Source organism: Crinia signifera, chromosome 6, assembly GCF_055691185.1.
Source record: "Crinia signifera chromosome 6, ASM5569118v1, whole genome shotgun sequence".
Taxonomy (NCBI): Eukaryota; Metazoa; Chordata; class Amphibia; order Anura; family Myobatrachidae; genus Crinia; species Crinia signifera.
The window spans coordinates 162,871,968-162,886,449 of record NC_139222.1 but is presented as its reverse complement, the minus strand read 5'-3'; the positions used below and the strand labels follow the sequence as shown (position 1 = coordinate 162,886,449).

General features: G+C 45.5%; 1 protein-coding gene across 5 annotated transcripts in view; it reads left to right on the top strand.

Annotated features, from left to right (window-relative positions):
- Nucleotides 1–14,482, top strand: part of SEPTIN9 (septin 9) — a 207,456-nt gene that overhangs the window by 166,396 nt on the left and 26,578 nt on the right. The window contains exon 1 of one of the 5 annotated variants that reach the window (XM_083147874.1): nt 2,240–2,399. The exons of 3 other annotated variants lie outside the window; for them this stretch is intronic. The gene's annotated coding sequence lies outside the window, so the exon portion shown is untranslated. Of the gene's footprint in view, nt 1–2,239; nt 2,404–14,482 lie in introns of those variants that run through there. One more of the 5 variants, XM_083147875.1, reaches the window with a different exon arrangement.

Below are 14,482 nucleotides of genomic sequence, written 5' to 3'. Positions count from 1 at the left end.
TTCGCTGGGTACATGCACATGTATGGTAAGCGCTGCCCTCGCCTACCTGGTGCGTAGCCCACAGCCTGTAAAGGGCTACTGCCATCCCAGCCCAGGGACCAGATGCGATGCTGCCCAATGTATCAATATCTGTCAGCATCACATCGAGGGGACCTGGCCGGAGGAGGCTGGACATGTGCCTCCTCTCTTAAAATGCCCCAGCACATTCCCCAGTCATTCCCCCCACCCACCCATCTTTCCACAGGTGTGGTATAGCCTTCCAACAGTCGAGATTCCGACGGTCATAAGTCCGACATTGGAATCCAGACTGCCAGTACCCCGACAGGGTGCTTTTCCCTTTGCTGTTAATAAGTTTGACCTCTATCAGTGTTGTTGACATAGGCAGCAAAATATCCAGCAAAAATCTCATGTTGACCATTTTCCAACCATGCCCATGTCGCCCTATTGCTTGTACCAACCTTTTGTCCATGTCGACCATGTTGACCTTTTTCATGTGTCAACTTTTTCACTGTCGACCATTCATGGTTGACCTGGTTATCAAAATCCACTCTAAAAGCATAGCTTTTTGGAGTTCGGCCCTGTTACTTAAGATGGCGTTAGCCTACTGTGGCATAAAGGGTTAACACTATACCTTTGGAGGTAATCTCGTACTAGAGGGATCTCGCAATCTCTGTCCCACAGCTTCGGTAATGGGCCCATAAAGGGGGAAATGTATTAGGATGAGAGATTCAGAAAGTGAGAGATTTGGTAAAAAAATCTCCATTTTTTTTTTTTCAGAATAGATTTTTTTATTAAGCCAAATTAAATAGTAGATTTAACACTTTTCACAATTCCAAGTCCTCCAGTTTTTTTTTTAAAGCGGCGATCATTTACACGGCAAAATCAAACTGGTTTTGCAGTGTAAATGATTGCCACATTAAAAAAAACCTGGAGATTTTTTACCAAATCTCTCACTTTCGGAATCTCTCATCCTATTAAATTTCACCCAGAGTGGAGTTTTTTGAAAATGTTAAAGACTACTCTGATGTCCCAAAAATTGTTATCCCTGCAAGCTAATTTTAGTACATAGCCGGGACAGTATTGTAAAAAATAAAAAATTTCAATATATAGGCGGATAATTGTACAATGTGTTGCTGAAATCTAGCCTCAATGAATGGGTTAATTGTGGCAGTATAAAAAGGAATATGTGCCCACTGTCCTATAGGGCTGATTCAGACCTGATCACAGGGCTGCAACTTTTGTAGTGCAGTGATCAAAAAGGCCCTCATGGCCAGAGTCAAATCCGGCCGCCTGCGCATGGCTGCAAATGGCATCGCAGTCGTATAAAAAGGGAATCACTCAATAGCTAATGGATTTCCCCCACCCCGCGTGCAGTGTCGCATAAGTCTAGACGAAAGCGGTGCTGCAATAGCCATGGAGAGATCGGGGCAGCTACTGACATCAGCGTCTCCCTCCCAACAGCTGGGATCAGCCTGCGTTTTTCAGCAGCACTCCCCCAAACAACCGCTGGGGTGCCACCCACAAATGCCTGGCACCAGTTAATCAACCAGCGTATGGCTTGTGATCACATGCTATTGCTGGCTGTGGCCAGACCGCAGGCACTGTGGAGTGTGCACATGTGCAGCCCTTCGATAATCGACAGGGCTGCGAATTCGCAGCACTGCGTAGTGAGGAGCTGAATCGGCCCCTATGTCTTTTGCACAGCGTGGTTTCCTTGGGAAATTATTGCTCACGCGTCACAAACCTGTTGTATATAAAGGGGTATCTGGTGATAGGTCTACAATGTCTAGGTCAACCCCAAAAGGTTGACCATGGATAAAGGTCGACATTGGAAAAATGTTGACATGTAAAATAGGTCGACTTACAAAAGGTTGACATGAGTTTTTCAAGTTTTTTCCCTTTTTTTACACATTTTCATACTTTAACATCCACTGAAAAATTAAAAACCTCACGTCGACCTTTTCATGTGTCGATTGTTTAAATGTTGACATTTTACATGTATTGAACTTTTGCCATTGTCGGTATTTTGGTGTCGACATAGACACTGTGTAGACCTTTCTATTCACACCCGCGTTTTAGTCTATTCAACTTTCGTTGTCAAGACACTGCTCTTCTCCTCCTCCTCCTCCTGCTGCTGCTGCTGCTGCTGCTGCTGCTGAGGGTTCCCATCCCGAGTCCCGTCCCAGCATTTGTCTGGACTCTGGAGGCCACTGTAGCGTTTCTTTAACCCTTAGCCCGCTGGTGCCCCGCCTCCGTATGCCATGTGACAGGGGGCGTGGCGGTGTGTCTCACAGGCGCCCAGCTTAGATCATATATTCTCCCAGTATACTGTATTCGTATTCGGTGCCTGCTGCTACGGGGAAGCGTGGTCTGCAGCCCGGGAAGCCTGTGCTGCGTAGGTAGGTAGGTGCTTGGCATGGACGGCCCCGTGTACAGGGGGAGGGGGGCAGGGTGGCTGCACCGCAGTGCCCACAGCAGCGGTACAATGCAGTGATCACACCATATGCAGCATGGTAAGGGGGGGTGGGGAGAGCTGCCTATAAACCCCGGGCTATGCAAGTTGGGGGATGATGATGATCTGACTCCCCTGTGGCTGGGGATGATTTCCTTTACCGTAGCTCGCGTCGTGTGTTGCATTAGGAAAGGTGACCTGTTCCTGTATTACATGCATTGCTCTATATTAACCCATACACTGCCGTTAGGTTACTTCCAACACCATTGCAGGCAATCTGTAATGAATCCTCCCTAACCTGGTGACACACGAAACACATTATGCAGTTACTCCTTCAGGAGACGACCAGCAACTGCAGTATATGCATTGCAAATGTAAGGCCTATTGCAGCAGTCTTGCTGAGGTCTGTGTTGTATTGATACTGTACTATAGATGCGTCTTGAGCAATGACTGGTACATGTGCACTTTTTTTATTCAACCCTTTTTTTTTTTTTTTCTTGGAATCTGTTTTTGCTGAAACTTTCGTCTAAACCTGCCTGTATCTGCCCAGGGACAGATGGAGCAATGGCCATATGTCTGTCATCCGTAACTGGTTTTGGGTTGCAAAACACATATTTGCAGTAGTCAGCGTAGGGAAACTTTGCACCTGCACCATCTATCCTCACCATGTCATGTCAGAGGCATCTAACAGCATGGGGGTTATACACTCCTGGGGAAGAAACCCCTCACTGTCATGAGTAGCAGGACAAAAGCTCATTCTCTCTGGTGTCAGGCTTCAATGCAGAATTGTCACACCGTGTAGAGTGCAAATTGATTTAATAAATAGCCACACTGCAAAGATGGTTGCCTCCACCAAACCCGGTACTCTGTGTTGTGAGTCAGGAGAAGGCCACAAATCCAGCATTGTATTGTTTTGATGGATAAGTAATTATTTTAGTATTGCATATAGGTTTATTTGTGACCTATGTAAAAAGCTAATGTTAGTAATGTGTCATTTGTCTTCTTATGACCCTTAATGCACCCATAGTGTTGGTTATTGGTAAAAGGCAATTGGAGGTTGGAACACTAAAACAGGATCTTGCCACTTTGTTTCCTGAGGGATGTTGCAATTTTTTATACATAAAGAAAAAATATATATATTTGAATATTAAATTACTGTTCTTGTTGGTGAGTAATATATTGGAACAGCAGATTTTTTTTCCATTCTTCATGGTTATATTTCTGAATATCCTGTTTGATTATCGTGCATTTAGCCATATTACAATCTTCTCTCACCTCCAAGGGACATTTACTACAGTGCATAGAAAGCATCTCTGCAAGACGCTATCGAAGAAGTTCAAGTGGCCTTAATTGCTGGTATTGCAGCACACATTGAGCTATGTAAATGTTATACAAGATTCAGCAGAATGTTAGAATAATGTTGAGTCTATTTCTTCCTCACTGCTGAAGAGCTGCCTTGGTTTCCTGTTCAGTGAGAGAAGACACAGACATCACCCTCCTTACCCCCCTCCCCTTCTCCCCACCACTCTCATTCTCTACTGTTTAATCTCTCTAATCTGCCAAAGAGGCACACATCCTTCTCAAGATATACTAGGTCGCCTATTCGATAACCTCTTCCAGGTCATGCTGTCCAATTCTTTATAGGTACAACCTAAATTAAATGTGTTTTCATGTTGGCCAATACTTAGGACCGCTGTTTGTAACCATGATTCTTATTTGTTTAATATTAACCAGTATTTATGGCTTAACAACATATGTTTCCCTTACAACTGAGAACAAAAATATCAATAGAGATTAGGGAAAATACTTTGCTAGTTTACAGTCAATATGAAATATTAATGTCCCCTTTTCACAACTGTAAAGCTTTTTTTCTTTTTGGTACTTGTGTATTTTGGCGGCGCCCATCGCATCGCATACCATAAGGCATGCGATGCGACGCGATATCGCGCAGCACTGTACAATGTCATACAATTTTAAAATTGTATTACATTGTACATGGCATACAATGCCATACGATACGATGCAATGCGATTAAACATTGTATAAGCACCCTAATGGGTGCTTACAATGTGAAATGCACCCCCACGCCACCTCCCCCCCCCCCCACTATAAAAGTGAACCCGAAGCGTGGCGGTATGCGTCCTCCGACCTTTTCATACCCCCACTCGCCGCGCTTCGGGCTCGCTGTGCTCGCCACACTTTCTATTCTCAACTCCACGCCGACGTGGATAGTGGGGGTATGAAACGGTCGGAGGATTCTGCGCTCGCCACGCTTCGGGTTGACGTTTATAGGGGGGGGGGGGGCGGCGTCGGGGTGCATTTCACATTGTAAGCACCCATTAGGGTGCTTAAAAGCACCCTTTATGGTGCTTATACGATCTTTCATCGCATAGGGGGCAAAAATCGCGTTGCATCGCATGCGATGAAAACATCGCGCGATGCACATCGGGGGCGCCGCTATAATGCACAAGTACCTTTTTTTTTTTATTGAAATGAACAGTTTAGTGTTTTGCTGTACTTTGAAATTAAAACCTAACAAACAGCACTACAAAAAGTCAGTCTGAGAATTGTACAATTTTGGTCTTATTTTAACTAGTCATATTTTGCAGCTATAACCAAAGAACACTGTTGCAGAACTTCCTGTAACACTCCTTTCACATCATACCTCAGACCCAGGTTAATGACATATGGTCTCGGGTTGAGGTGTGGTGTGAAAGCACCAGCAATTCGAACCCGGTTATAAGAGGGGTTAAACCCAGGTCGCGCTTTTCGATGTGATGTATGTGTGTTGCTTTGTTTTTCACCCTTCTGCTCACTTCATTGCAAACCAGGTAAATTACTTTTAAGGGGCTTATGTATTTATACATGTGGCACTGTGGGGGTTATTTTGGTCCACTCTTTCTGACAAAATCCTTCTTAGATGGACAAAATCATGTGCACTGCAGGGGGGCAGATGTAACCTGTGCATAGATAATTAGATTTAGGTGGGGTTTTACTTCAAAGTGAGATCTATATTGCAGTGTATAAATAAAGCAGTCAGTATTTTTCCTGCACAGAAACAAAATAACACCCAAATCGAATTCTGTCTGCACATTTTACATCTGCCCCCCTGCAGTGCACATGGTTTTGTCCATCTAAGAAGGATTTTGTCAGAAAGAGTGAACTAGAATAACCCCCTGTATCACAAAGGTTATTTTTATTTTACATGAAAATGCCCCTGTTGTGTATGAAACTCAACTCGCCAGGTCAGTGGTCATGATAACCGCTTTCCCTGCAAGTCACTTCAGTGGCATATTGGCATTATGCCCCCAAAACACTAGGATTTCAATCCTGGGATTGGAGTTTCCAATCCCAAGATTTCGAGATTAGACTGCGCATGCGCAGTCTAATGTGGGGCAGCATCTGAACACTCGCTCAGACGCTGCCCGGCTGTTCACGATGCCTGGTCTGCGGCTCTGCACAGCTTGGTGTTCAGAGTTTACGCTATGCAGGCCGTTCAACCGCTGTGCCTGCCCACAGGCCCGGTCATCGCTGCCCGTCTCCCAGAATTGGAGTCTTTCGGGAAATTGAAACTGCGTCCTTTTCCGGAGCGGACAGGAGGCTGCAGCAGTGTGAAGTGGCCTATACACGGGCTAATGGTGTAGTGTGCTGAGCAATCTGTCACTGCCTGTATTCTCAATAGAGAGAACAAAGGCGATGACTGGGTTTATACGACAATGCATGCAGTATAAATTAGTCCCACTATAGCAACGTGCAGGACCATTGCATCAACGTCACACACACATTCATACATTCTGGTCAGATCTCTTAGAAAAACTGCCAAAATCGCCTTAGTGTCATCTTCGGTGCATTCATCTCCAGACCGTCATACTCCATATTTTACAATTGGGGTCAATTCAGTTAGCCACACATAAGTATGGCATATGTCTGTGTACCTGTGATTTTTGTGGCTTTTTTTTTGTTTTTAAGACACACAGGCTGCATACAAAATGAGTAGAGCCGGTACAGGCTACAAGGGGATGCGTTGGGGCACCAGTGGCAATATCTACACAATGTTATAACTGCAACTCTCCCCTCATGGCTCACTGATTTGACCATTTGGTGTTGCAATGGTTTATGTGCTAAATGCTGCTGCTTTCTCAGTTGTTAAATCCCAAAATGTAATTGTAATAGCAAATAATATTCTGTAACAAACCCCACACACAGAGAACAGTCATTTTTGCCTATTCTACTCTGAGACAAAAATCCTTTGTGATAACCGAATATTTTAAAAACTATATGTATCTATAGGTTTAATTTGATCCTCAGTAGTCCACAGATGGTGATTCATGGCCCATGCTAAGCTTTCACGGTAGCACTTCACCAAAGTGAACTTTCCCATTATGCACTGGGTCAGCATCATATTCTGCTGGGGAAAAAGCAACCTGTAGCAAACAGAGTGAGCCCATAAGGGTACAATGCAACATAAATAAAATAACCTATAAGAAACCTAGGTTAAAGAAAAAAAACAAACTGCTGTAAGGGCATCAAAGCACTTCTGCCCTCACCTTGACTTTACATCTGGACTTCTCCACAAAGTTAATATAGATTCTACCACTCTTTCACTGCTGCAGACCAGCAGTAAGTTCTAGAGCTGTGTATACACGGGGGCGATAGGGGCTATAATCGCTGGGAATATGGTCGCAGGCAACCATATTGCCAGTGATGGAAGTGTGCCCCGGCGATAAATCGCCGGGTGCGCGCTCCCGTTTTCAGCCCCATTGTAATCGCTGGTCTCTGGTCGCTGATGGAAAGGAGAAACTGAGCAATATATTGCTCAGCAATGTATTGCTAGCAATATATCTCCCCCGTGTGTACGGGGCTTTAGTCATTCCTTTTTTTTTTCCCTGGAAAAAAAGGTGCTTTTATATCCCTTAGGTATACATGATTAGCATTATTTTATCTACTGTTTTGCTGTTTACCTTTTTTATACAATTTTTAAAGTTATTCACTGAACTCCATTTGTTTTATATTACAGTGAAAACTAGAGAAATGGGAATGTACTAACTCTTAGTACTGGTCTATATGTTAAATTTCCATTTAGTGCAGGGTTGCCGACCCTCCCGGAAGAGTGGGCAACCCTCCCGGATTCAGGGGGGACCCCCGCTGACCCCCGGATAGCGGCATTAAAATGCCGCAATCCTCGGGTCTCAGAGGGGGCGGAGCTAAAACAGCACAATCGCGTCATTTTAGCCCCGCCCCCTCCACGGAGATCCGTGAATTATCTGCTTTAACAGCATGGGATGGGACTTAGTGATGTCACTCGTAAGCCCCGCCCCCTGAGTGGCTGCTGAATCTCTCCTCTCCAGGCAGGAGAATCTTAAAGTCGGCAAACTTGATTTAGTGCCATGGGTAATTAAGCATGTAAAAAAAAATTAAGGTTCATTGCTCACCACCTGTAAGGTGTCAGAGCTAGGGTAGATTTACTAACAAACTGTTTGTCAAAGCCATCAATGACCAATAGCTGTACAATAAAAACCAATACTAATCGAACCTGATCTATAATTAATACTTTTGCCAGCTTTGAACTATCGGACTAAGGCCCTTATTCTGTTTCACTCTCAAAGGCAAATTCCTTCTCAAATGGACAAATCCATGTGCACTGCATGTGCGGCAGATGTAACTTGTGCAGAGAGAGAGATAGTTAGATTTAAGTGAGTTATTTTGTTTCTGTGCAGGGAAAATACTGGCTGCTTTATTTTTAAACTGTAATATAGATCTCACTTTGAAGTGAAACCCCACCCAGATCTAATTCTCTCTGCACATGTTACATCTGCCCCACCTGCAGTGCACATGGTTTTGTCCATTTGAGAAGGAATTTGCCTTTGCGAGTGAACCAGAATAAGGGCCTAAGTTACTAATCATTGGTGGTTTTGAGAAACCAACTTTTAGTTAATGTAACCCCTCAGGGAGAACTATTTGCCTGTGGCATTCCTGCAAGTCTGCCTGATTGACTTTGCCTTGTTAAAGAATTGCCACTTTAAAACATCGGCCAGACTCCTCAAAGTTTCTCAGATGGTTGCAGGCTGTTACTTTCACCTTCTCTTTGTTAACAGTTAGGTGTTCTGAAATGTGTTCAGAAAGAAACCATATTATCTTAGTTATATATCCTCAGAGGCATGTAGTGGCAGTTTAGGTATGAATATTTGTCCAGAGAATTCATCCTTCGTATTTTAGATTATTGTAGGCAAAATCTACACTATAGAGATCTGACCAATCTATTTCATTATCGTTAACTCGGTGGTGTGCAGAAATGTATCTGTTTTGGCTGTGGTTGGGCTTGTCCAGCACTGAAAAAACGGTCGTCCGGTTCGATAAATATTTTCGGTACTTGTTTCCTAGCACGGCCACAATCGGGATCGGTCGCGGCTCTTATTTAGTGCACTTTAAGGGCCGCGATCACCCCCGACGGACGCGATTCTCTTGATTTTTGCTAATCCTGTGTATCGTGTACCATGCTTCAATTACCGCGACACGACCGACGCGATAATTGAAGATTTTCCTGAAATCGGGTGGATTACCAGATATCGGTCCCATCGGGAGCACTAAATGACAGGATTTATTGTCCCCGACGCGACCGACGCGATAATTGAAGAATTCAACGATATCGGGGGTTTTAACATATATCGGTCCCATCGGGAGCACTAAATGTCAGTATTCAATGCCCCCGACGCGACCGACGCGATTTTTTTTATCAAAAGCAGCCATTTTATGGTTGTACATGGCTGCTTCCAATACAACCCCACATTTACACCCACATTTACAAGTTGCACCCTATTTTTAACTCCACCTCAACTATCGGTCCCATCGGGAGCACTGAATGTCACTATTCAATGCCCCTGACATGAGCGACGACATTTTTTTTATCAAAAGCAGCCATTTTATGGTTTTACATGGCTGCTTCCAATACAACCCCACATTTACACCCACATTTACAAGTTGCACCCTATTTTTAACTCCACCTCAACTTTCGGTCCCATCGGGAGCACTGAATGTCACTATTCAATGCCCCTGACATGAGCGACGACATTTTTTTTATCAAAAGCAGCCATTTTATGGTTTTACATGGCTGCTTCCAATTGAACCCCACATTTACACCCACAATTACAGTTTACACCCAATTTATAACTAAACCTGAACTATCGCGAGTACTGAATGTCTGTATTCAATACCCCTGACGCGAGCGTAACTAAACCTGAACTATCGCTCCCATCGGGAGCACTGAATGTCTGTATTCAATACCCCTGACGCGAGCGATTAAATGTTTTTTATTGCAAACACCCATTTACAATTTACACACTATTTCAAACTACACCTGAACTATCGTTCCCATCGGGAGCACTGAATGTCATTATTCAATGGCCCTGATGCGAGCGACGCAAATTTAAACACACATTTACACCCGAAATAATAAATAACACGACACATGATAATATATTTCAACACTTTTATTGAAAAGTTTTTTTTTTACCTTTCTTTTTTTTAAACGTATTTAAAAATTTATTATTTTTTTCCTTTATTTTTTTTTAATGAAACATATTTTATTACATTACATAGAAAACAATCAATAAATACAAATATTATGTTTTTTGTCTTTTCTTTTTTTTTTTTTTTTTTTTTTTTTTTTATTTTTTTTTTTTTAACAATTTAAATGTCATTTTGAAAATATTTTTTGACATTTTTCTTTTTGTTCATTTTTTTTTTATTTTTAAACAATAGGAATGTCGACACACAAAATACAAAATCAGAAGAAGTTGATCGATCAGTACAAAGAGAATAGATGCCTGGCTATCACAACCAGGCAAATTGAAATGAGGCGTGGGAAGATCACGGCACACTACAAAACAGTGCCCACTAATGCAAACAATCACATGAATCCGAAAGAAGTTACAAATATGCAGAACAGTGGTTAGTGAAGGAGCAAAACTAGTACAGCCATCGCAAAATTCAGGAAGACCGCACTGCAACGTTCACCAACCAAAATTGTAGTACATGACTAAAAACTCATTATTGTAGAGTACTCAGAAAGGAAGAGAAACAAGAACATTGCTGCCAAATTATAAATTAAAAGTCAAATTAGCCGAATTAATAATTTGAATAACGCTCTTCGCCTGGGGTGGAGGGCTGCACATTCCGCAATGCGGAGTACACAGCACCAGGCAAAGTCGAGGGATCAGTGGGAGGTGGCATAGGGGGTCCCGGCGCATAGTAAGGGGCAGGCGGAGGAGCAACCGGAGCACTGAACATGGGGGGGTGATGTGGGTGTGGGCGTGGTGGCTGTCTGTGCGCATTGCGGCATGACGTTCCGTTGCAGTCAGCACAGATATCATCCTCTGCTGCCTGCAACATCAGGCCATACAGCACACGCTTAAAGTGGTGTTGCGTTGATCCCTTCCACTTTCGCATTTCTGCGCACACATGATTCGTGAACATTTTGCAGTCATCTGGGGGATTGATTACTGCTTCCTCCTTGTATGGGCAGCAATATTCCTGGCCGGTAGCAGCAGGTCTTGTCGCACGTCTCCTTCTACGCCTCCTGGGGGGAGCTGATGAGGTGCTCGCCACCGCAGGAGGCGCCACCTCCGACAACGACTCACCCTGCTGCGACGACTCAGAGGGAACTACTACGTCAGCACTCTCCTGTGCAGTGGATGAAGAGTCTTCATCCGTAGCAGTTCCCTCTGCTTCCCTCCTTCCTTGCTCCTCCACAATAAAGAGCATACGGTCGTAGTACCACAACTTTGGCTGGTACACATCTGCAGGGTCAGTTCCTGAAGACCGCGACTGCTGGACCCGATTGTGCTCCTTCACCAGCACTGTCCGCATATTAGTGAACTTCTTTCGGACCCATGTGACGTCTGCATTAGGGACACGTCTCAAAGCGTAGGCCGAGATCTTCCCAAAGGCCTCATTCCTCTTTGCCTGGTTGTGAAAATCCATGTGATCTTGTCGCCACAGACATCTATTCTCTTTGTAGAGATCGATCAACTTCTTCATGATGTTTCTATCAACCTGACGGGCCATTCTGTAAAAAAAAAAAAAACAATTAGGTTTACACTATTAAAATGAACGCACTGCACTGTTATTCATTAACACACTACAAAAAAAAACTAATATTTACCTCAGTCAGTAGCAGGTGTAAAAAAAAAACAGTTTTAAACTAATTCCCTTAAACGGCCAAAAAAACACAATCAAACTGAAATACAATCCACAAAAAAAAAAAAATTTTTATCTGAGATATTGATAGCATATGATATAATAAATGCAATTTACACCACATTTGACAACAGAAGTAATTATATATTTGTGTCCCTCCACTATACACACGCACCCAAAGCGTTGCAAGCGCAGCGAGCCCCGCGAAGGGACGCGGATACCTTCACAGGTAAGCGCGTCTCTTCGCGGGCTTCATAGGTGTACACATCACCACGGACACCTGTGAAGCCCGCGAGAGGACGCGCTTACCTGTGAAGGTATCCGCGTCCCCTCGCGGGGCTCGCTGCGCTCGCCACGCTTCGGGCTCGGTGGCTCGCTGCGCTCGCCACACTATTATATTCTCAACTCCACGCCGACGTGGATAGTAGGGCATGAAAAGGTCGGAGGACGCGTACCGCCGCCCCTCGCGGGGCTCGCTGCGCTCGCCACGCTTCGGGTTCACGTGGATAGTGGGGCTGGTACACTGTGAAAAAAAAGGCATTTTGGGTACATTAACAAATTAATTAGAAGCACAATTTAAGCACAACTTACATTATTCTTTTCAAAAAAGGAAATTGTCTTCCAAAGTATTATAGTGTAAATTCACCAATAACCGCAACTGCAATTACACAAAACAGAAAAAAAAAACATCAATAATCAAAATGGAATGACATACAAATCCACCCCCACTATCCACGTGAACCCGAAGTGTGGCGAGCGCAGCGAGCCCCGCGAGGGGCGGCGGTACGCGTCCTCCGACCTTTTCATGCCCTACTATCCACGTCGGCGTGGAGTTGAGAATATAATAGTGTGGCGAGCGCAGCGAGCCACCGAGCCCGAAGCGTGGCGAGCGCAGCGAGCCCCGCGAGGGGACGCGGATACCTTCACAGGTAAGCGCGTCCCCTGGCGGGCTTCACAGGTGTCCACATCACCACGGACACCTGTGAAGCCCGCGAGAGGACGCGCTTACCTGTGAAGGTATCCGCGTCCCCTCGCGGGGCTCGCTGCGCTCGCCACGCTTCGGGCTCGGTGGCTCGCTGCGCTCGCCACACTATTATATTCTCAACTCCACGCCGACGTGGATAGTAGGGCATGAAAAGGTCGGAGGACGCGTACCGCCGCCCCTCGCGGGGCTCGCTGCGCTCGCCACGCTTCGGGTTCACGTGGATAGTGGGGCTGGTACACTGTGAAAAAAAAGGCATTTTGGGTACATTAACAAATTAATTAGAAGCACAATTTAAGCACAACTTACATTATTCTTTTCAAAAAAGGAAATTGTCTTCCAAAGTATTATAGTGTAAATTCACCAATAACCGCAACTGCAATTACACAAAACAGAAAAAAAAAACATCAATAATCAAAATGGAATGACATACAAATCCACCCCCACTATCCACGTGAACCCGAAGCGTGGCGAGCGCAGCGAGCCCCGCGAGGGGCGGCGGTACGCGTCCTCCGACCTTTTCATGCCCTACTATCCACGTCGGCGTGGAGTTGAGAATATAATAGTGTGGCGAGCGCAGCGAGCCACCGAGCCCGAAGCGTGGCGAGCGCAGCGAGCCCCGCGAGGGGACGCGGATACCTTCACAGGTAAGCGCGTCCCCTGGCGGGCTTCACAGGTGTCCACATCACCACGGACACCTGTGAAGCCCGCGAGAGGACGCGCTTACCTGTGAAGGTATCCGCGTCCCCTCGCGGGGCTCGCTGCGCTCGCCACGCTTCGGGCTCGGTGGCTCGCTGCGCTCGCCACACTATTATATTCTCAACTCCACGCCGACGTGGATAGTAGGGCATGAAAAGGTCGGAGGACGCGTACCGCCGCCCCTCGCGGGGCTCGCTGCGCTCGCCACGCTTCGGGTTCACGTGGATAGTGGGGCTGGTACACTGTGAAAAAAAAGGCATTTTGGGTACATTAACAAATTAATTAGAAGCACAATTTAAGCACAACTTACATTATTCTTTTCAAAAAAGGAAATTGTCTTCCAAAGTATTATAGTGTAAATTCACCAATAACCGCAACTGCAATTACACAAAACAGAAAAAAAAAACATCAATAATCAAAATGGAATGACATACAAATCCACCCCCACTATCCACGTGAACCCGAAGCGTGGCGAGCGCAGCGAGCTCCGCGAGGGGCGGCGGTACGCGTCCTCCGACCTTTTCATGCCCTACTATCCACGTCGGCGTGGAGTTGAGAATATAATAGTGTGGCGAGCGCAGCGAGCCACCGAGCCCGAAGCGTGGCGAGCGCAGCGAGCCCCGCGAGGGGACGCGGATACCTTCACAGGTAAGCGCGTCCCCTGGCGGGCTTCACAGGTGTCCACATCACCACGGACACCTGTGAAGCCCGCGAGAGGACGCGCTTACCTGTGAAGGTATCCGCGTCCCCTCGCGGGGCTCGCTGCGCTCGCCACGCTTCGGGCTCGGTGGCTCGCTGCGCTCGCCACACTATTATATTCTCAACTCCACGCCGACGTGGATAGTAGGGCATGAAAAGGTCGGAGGACGCGTACCGCCGCCCCTCGCGGGGCTCGCTGCGCTCGCAACGCTTCGGGTTCACGTGGATAGTGGGGCTGGTGTTAACAATTGTGGGGGCCATTTCACACTTCAATTACCAACCACTTTACATGCAAATTACTATAAAGTAGACACAGCATACTGCCTGCTGCACCATTTCAATAACAAGCACAACACACCTCAAACTGCTCTATTTAACAAATATGTACCAAGAAATCACTACAGTCTATGTCACCATGCATTACTATCAGAAACAACAGACTATTTTGTATGTAT